We start from the raw sequence: 7,594 nt of genomic DNA on the forward strand, positions 1-7,594 counted from the left end.
GAAGAAGAGGAAGACAGCAGGGGAGGAAGAATGAAGGGGGGGAAATCGGAGGGGGAGACGAACCATGAGAGACGATGGACTCTGAAAAACAAACTGAGGGTTCTAGAGGGGAGGGGGTGGGAGGATGGGTTAGCCTGGTGATGGGTATTAAAGAGGGCACGTTCTGCATAGAGCACTGGGTGTTATATGCAAACAATGAATCATGGAACATTACATCAAAAACTAATGATATAATGTATGGTGATTAACATAATAAAAATTTTTTTTAAAAAATAAAGGGAAGCTCATTGATTTCATTGGGCTGGATCAATTCTAGTAGGAAATTCCAGAAAAATCCAATTGCAAGTCAAGACTACAAAGCCTGAGGCGGTGTAAGGTCCAAACTTGCAAGCTCAAGGGGGAAGAAAACAATAACCCAGAGGAGAGTTTGGGTCAAAAAACAATAAGGCCCCACCATGTTTACAGAGTAAAAGCACAAAGATAAATGGGCCTCTTCAAGGTACACTCTGTTTTATCTGTGGCCAGAAAGAGCACCTGGCCCACCCATCACAATCAGTTAACTGCACCCAAGGACTCAACACAAAGACGTGGCATCAGCCAAAGAAACAGAGAAAGACAGGTAGTAGCTCTGTTATCATGAACTGAAGGGGAAAGTTACATATATGAAGACTCTCTAGGGCTAAAGGATAATGTTCTGTGGGGAAATGGGATGCCCCGTGTCTCACTTTCTTAACATAGTCAGATAGTTTGAACCTTCAAATTGTAACTTCAGGCTTTGGGAATAGCCTGGACACAGGCAGGCTCACTAAATGGAGAAAACAGAAGGCCCAGAAGCAGAAATGGCAGAGCCTCATGGAATGACTTGATCCAGAGGGAGGTATGGGGACAGCAGCTGACGACAGCCAGGTGTGCTCACTGGGCTCCTCTGGCTTGGGAGTTGGCATCTGTACATGTAGGGGACAGGGACACAGGGAGGAGATTCCTCAATCAATAAGTCTTTTGCAGCTGGAACTCGCAACCATCTCTCCTTCTCCTGCTGCCCCTTCAGCTTCTGCGGACCCCTTGGGTGCTGAGTGGATCTTTTACTGCTTTCCTTGACTGACCTTCTACCATTTCACCTTCTTGGCTTTTATCTATCTTCCTCTTCCCTGGCCCCTTGCTGTCCCGAATCTGAGTTTGGGGTGCACGCTGACCTGGCTACCCTCTCTGGTCTGACTGTTGATCATTCTACAAACTTGGAGAATTTCTTGACCTTCTGCTTCCTCAGTCCCAGTTTCTCACCCTCTGCCCAGCTTCCAGAATAATACTTGTATCTCAAGATAGAGTGGCAGAAGATGGGGTGGCGGGGGGGCTCTAAAAAAAAAAGAACAGGATATGGTCCTGGAGGCTTAATGTCCAGAGGAAGGAGCCCTCTGACAACTGCCCTCCCCACCAGCTCTTGATCAAGCCAAATGTGGTAAAGTATAAATCAATGGAAGTAAAACTCCCTCTAATAGGGAGGGAAAAGATCTGGCAGGGCCAGGCAAGACAAATATCTCTGGGGAAAAAGATTTGCCAAATATCCAATTTAAAGAAGTTGGAGGCTCTGGGAAAATTCAAACAAAATTTTTCTCCTTTTAAAAATCTTCTTTACAGACCAGGAGAGGAAACAAACCATGTTTAAGAGTAGTTGTTATAAATAGATTATAGCTACCCCCAAATTGTTGACTGCACTTTCTTAGGAAGCCCATAAATACTTGGCAGGTCCTATAAAAGTATGAACTAAGGATACTATAACTGGCTCAGAATTTATTCTGTACAGCTCACCCAGAGATTGGCAAGGCTAGGAGTCCAGTTATTGGTGGATTTCTAATGACTAGGAACAGATCAGCTGGTGGCAATTTATTCTGAATGCTGTATGTCATGTGCAAAGACAGGGACCCACCCCCACCTCCACCCCCCATCCCCGTCAGTCTTTATAGGACCAGCATTTTCTCGGAGTTGAGATAAGCAAAGGAGGACCTTCTCCTAAGTAGATTCTCAAAAAGACCTCAAAATGACTTAGAGAAGAAAGGAACCTCAGTAATCATCCATTTCAGCACCTTCACTTTATAGAGAGCACACAGAAGGCCAGCACAGAGCTGAGAAAAGCACACCAGGCCCTCAACTCCAGACTGGAGACATGCGCCTTTGAACCACACCACACTGCAGCCCCAGTCTATGCCACAAGCCAGCCAGCAGACTTGAGAAGGTCTCTACTGACATCCAAAGCAGAGCAGCCTTCCACTGTTCATGTTTTGGGGTGAGTCTCCCCCGAAATAAAATAACCATAGATGAATTTCCTTTCAAGGGCTGAGCAGTATCTGGAAAGCACAGCCCCAACTACAACATACACATGACATGCAGGGGAGGGACAGCAAAAAGTTAACACAACCTTAAAGGACAGGATGAAAAACATAGGGTTAAAAGCCCTGCCACTTGAAGAGATAAATTACCTCCTTTGTTCTTAACCTCCACAAAGGCTCTCCAGGAATTTGCAAGGTTATCACCATCTAAGCTGATGTATGGGGAGATAAAATGGAATTCCACAGCCCAGAAATGGAAAAGTCCCAGAGTACAAAGCCTCAGGAGTACACATATCAAGCGTCCTGGGAGGAAGGAATAAAGCGTGTACCTGGATACAGAACTATTTAAATGCATAAGAACTTAAAAGTTTTGGCATGGAAAAAAAAAATGGCACCCATCAGAGTGCTTGACAGAGTCCTGAAGGAATTGCCCTTCTGCTCTACATTAAAGAGACTTAGGGTTGGAGTTCATGGTGCCACTTCTAGCAGCAGGTCTTGCCAAATCTAGAGTTCTGTGATCCTAGAGCCTCTGGGAAACCTAAGGGAGCACATGATCGCATACTTGGCTATGGGTCTGTCAGAAAGGACCCCATCTGAGCAGCTGCCTTGTCTTTCTCATGGGGAAAACTAAAAGCTAAGGGGAAAGTCACAGATATGCTTATTTAATGTCTAGCATAACGCTAGATAAAATAATTAGGATGGTCTGAAAAACATCTCAGAGTATCACCTCTGTGAATAACAAATCAAATAAATAAATCAAAACAAACTAGACAGAACATATTGAAAGGCTGTAAGAGTTTAGGAACTGGGTAGAGAGAAGAAATTAGATGACCTCCTTTTGGATTCAAGAGACATGTCGGATAGCATGAGAGGCGGTGAGGATGAACCACTCTGACCACAGCTTAGCAGACTTCTGTGAATCCGGTACCCTTCCAGCAGTCCAACTGTCCTGGCTCAAAAACCAGACATTACAATCAGATTCTATGAGAATTATAGAGAATTAAATTGTATAACCAAGTCTGATGTGTACCCTCCACTAGAAGTGATACATTACAGAATCTGTTGGGGAATGCTAAAAATCATTTGTTATTGATTTATGTAAAAGTTCTTGGCAAATGGAATCCAAATCCCACATACATGCACCAAAAGAAGTAATTGCCATACCAGATAATGTGGATATTTTCGCATTTTACCCTTTGGGATGAGGAAATCACCAGACTTCCTAAAGTTCCAAAGGTTATGAAGGCTAGTGGTTAATGGAATGAGCTAAGATATTTGCCATAACCGCACTCATTAAAGAGCTATATTCAACTAGACTAGAAACAATAAACTCATGAGAAAACTTTGGTTGGACCTACTGATAACCATAACCTACAAAGCTGAACTTAAGAGTTAATGAATGCTAATCATAACTTCCAGAATTTCAGGTTATAGGAAAAGAATACATAACCATTCTCAGGGAGACTTTATTACACATCTCACAAAGCTTCAACTGCCGAGATACTAATTAGTTCATCAGTAGATAGTATAGCCTAGACCACCCTGGTGTACACAGGTCAGTTAACCAATGGTTCCAACTATGGGAAAGGCCGCTGATCTGGTGTCTGGATTCAGGCACAATGTGGTAAGACTGGCTGGCTAAACACCATGCAACTCAGGGCTACCTGATAGGAAAAGGCCTGGAAAGTCCATTCTGAGGGTCCACCAAAACTACAGGAAAGCACCAGCACTGGGGCCGAAAAGAAAACCACCCCAGAGCTCCTCTCTGAGGTTTCCCCAGCAGTCAGGTGAAGGATAGTCAGCATTTTCTCCATTTGCTTCCAGAGGCTTCTGCAAGCTTTATAGAAATTAGTCACAGGAAAATGGGACATTTTCTCCATTTGCTTCCAGAGACTTCTGCAAGCTTTATAGAAATTAGTAACAGGAAAATGGGACATAGAGGAGGACGCTGTACCACAGCTAATACTGCAAAGATGCAAGCTTCTCATCTGCAGCCATCTCTACCCAGCTTCAAGTTTTCCTGTTGCCTAGGAATAGTCACAAAGCATGCTGGGGAAAGTGGCTTAAGCATCCAGGTGCAGCCTCTGTGGCCATCTAGGCCAATTCTTGACCCAAGCCTGACTTTACATGTCTATCTGAACTTGCACATGGCTAGAGGCCTAGGGGTTTCCCCACTTTGCACATGGCAGACACTCCCTGGGAAGGGAAAAAATTAATTTGACACAAGCAATCAATCCCACTGGAATGTTTGTGCACACTGAGCCAAGCAGAAATGGATCCTAAAGGGAGCACTTCTGGGAGGTGATGGGAATTTTAATGCTGAAAAATGATACTGTGTTGAGAACCCAGTATGATGGAAGCAGCACACACATTTGCATCCAAACCATAAGCAACAACACACATGTGCTCACAAGCACATATATGCACATACATGGGCATGCAGACTAACCATCCTCATGGGAGAAGATGTCTGGGTATATAATTGTCCAGCCTTCAGTCATTTTGTTTATGTTTTATATTCAAAATGTTTAAAGAAGTAGAAAAATGAAGCAGTGCTAAACCCCCTCGCAGTAGAAAGCTCTAGTAGCTTGTGAAATGTTCCTCGGATGCCAGTGTGATTCCCATGGTGCCAGGCTTGGTGAAAGCACTATCACCCTTTACCCACAACCCAAGCCAAAACCCTGTTGATTGTCTGAGACTCTACCTCCCCTTCGACCTTACAACCCACCACCATTACATCCCCTGTGTCATCAACTATCTTTCAGTAGTTTCCTAACTAGAATTTTTATCTCCAATTTTGCCCCTTTTTCCAATACGGTCCTGGCCTAAGTTATAATTTTTATTCCATCACTTCAATCCTTTATGCTTCCCCACTGCTTACAGGATAGAGTCCAAATCCTGGAATATGAAAATCCAAGATCTCACATGCATCTCCTAACGTCTAACTCTCCATGACCTTGCACAACTCTCTGCCTTTGCCCGCCCTTCTCCCTGTGCCAGGAATGCCCCTCCCCACCCTGTCACTCTGGATAATGAGCTCATCTTCCAACTGCCAATTTAAGTACAACTTCCTCTATGATCACCACCACATCTGCCTAAATAGGCTTCCCCACTCCCCGATTTGTGTGCCTGCATTCCACTAGTGTAGTCATATCATGTACCTGGAATGCTTTAGTGTACTACTTAAAAATGGAATGTTTCCCTCTATCAAAATGTGAGTTCTCTGATGGTCTAAAGAATGTGCAGGAAAGGAGAAGGGGTTCTGGGTGGAAGGAAACGTAGAAGAAAGCCAAAATAGCTGCTTAATTGCCTAGTGCCTCCTTTTGAGATGATGTGGCTGGGCTGGGTTTTTGGATTGCTTTCACCATCTTCTCTACCTGACTCAAAAGAAGACAAGTTCAAGGACATGACCTGGCAGGAAGATCAGTAAGTTAGTCCTCCTTGTGCCTTGGCAGAGCAGCTCTGATGGAACCTTGAGGAAAGGCATTATCTAGGGTGTTAAGGTACATCTCTACTTACAGGCTTGGGATCCAAAGGAACAGGCTGAGAAAGTGTAGGTTTTTCAACACAAGCCCAGAAGTCCCAGAAACGTGGTCTGTCTTCCAAAATATTCTTTTTTTTTTTTTTAAGATTTTATTTATTTATTTATTTGAGAGAGAGAGAAACAGCATGAGAGGGGGGAGGGTCAGAGGGAGGAGCCCGATGCGGGACTCGATCCCGGGACTCCAGGATCATGACCTGAGCCGAAGGCAGTCGCTTAACCAACTGAGCCACCCAGGCGCCCTCTTCCAAAATATTCTAAGGGCCAAAACAGTTTGAGGCCACTACTGACCACCAGGATGACTCTCCCAAGGAAATTAGAGCTCATCCTTACCGAGCGAGGATGCTGGGTCACTTACGAGCTCTGACACCAGGTGGACTGACTATACAGTCTCTAGCTGCAGAGACAAAACGCCTCAGAAGGATGGAAACAGAAGCAGGGCATAAATGTCCTGACACTACTTACCACCTAGTTTCTATCCCTGCTGGCTTTTCTGTTGTCCAGTTGGCTCAGAATGCACGCAAGCCCAACTAGCTCAACACTCTTATCAGTCTCAGAAAGGGAAAGGGATTTACCAAGCTTATCAATAATAATACTGTTCTCCTGGCAGCCAGCCTACTACTCTTTCTACTTGGACCCAATCATCTGGCGTCATCATTTACCTGCTTTTTTATTTTTGCTCTGTACTTTCCTGGCCCAACTGACTTGTCAGTCTCCCAGTTTCGGCCACCTTCACAGAGACCAGAGTTCCCATTTTCCCTGGTCAAAATAGAAACTGCTCATAGCTGCTAGGGCTATTTGAGCCCCGGAGCCTTGGAACGGAAGCACTATATAAAATATGGAAGTTTTCCTGTGCTAAAAGAGATGAAAGAATTTTAGTTAAAAACAACAAACAACTCCATCATGGAAGAAGCAGAGCAACAAGCCCTGAATTGGACTTTATTTTCTTTTTATTTATTATCGATTTAAATTGATCTTGTTTACCATGGCCTTTCTATAGAGTATGTTCATAGAAACTTAGGCTGATGTTAAAGGAGTTAGCTTTATTTGGGAAAAGCAAAACTGACTAGATCTGGCCATTTTAGGGGACTGAAGAGACTCAGAAAGCAGAACCAAGCAAGGTAAGGGGACACCAGGCCCATTAAGGCCTCTAACTGAAACATCAGTTGTGTTTACCAAACTGACACACCAACCTCTGGGAAAGCAGGATCCGGCAGTGCGGCTCTGTATATGATCCACTGCCACCCTCTCGCCCTCCTAAGACTGGGAGCTCCTTGAAGACAGAGGCTGTACCATACTCCCCTCTGTACCACAGTGCAAGGGACGTCAGAAGTGCTCCCTACATGCTTGCAGGAAGAATCAACATCGTCACACCCTTGAATGTTTATGTGCACACAAACACACCCATGTGTATAGATGGAATCCTCATGAAGCCCCATTTCTAAACTTTTCTCCCCAGAGTTATTGGGTAATACTTCTTAAAATGTATTTTTTTCTTTCACATGTCCTAACATATATTTAACCTCCCTTTACTCTTGCCAGAAGCATCTATTTACCTCATGGAAGTTTAGGTTAGTTATAGTAGCAGACAAAGAGAAAGCATCAATGTTCAGCTCTTGACATCCAGGATAGGATTTTTTTAGTATACTGCTTGAATTCTCAGACTCCCATTAACATATCAAGATCCAGACTGGGTGGACTTAACCATTGAGGTCACTTTAAACAAGAG

The sequence above is a fragment of the Leptonychotes weddellii genome, chromosome 1, assembly GCF_054177405.1.
Source record: "Leptonychotes weddellii isolate Sample4059 chromosome 1, ASM5417740v2, whole genome shotgun sequence".
Taxonomy (NCBI): domain Eukaryota; kingdom Metazoa; phylum Chordata; class Mammalia; order Carnivora; family Phocidae; genus Leptonychotes; species Leptonychotes weddellii.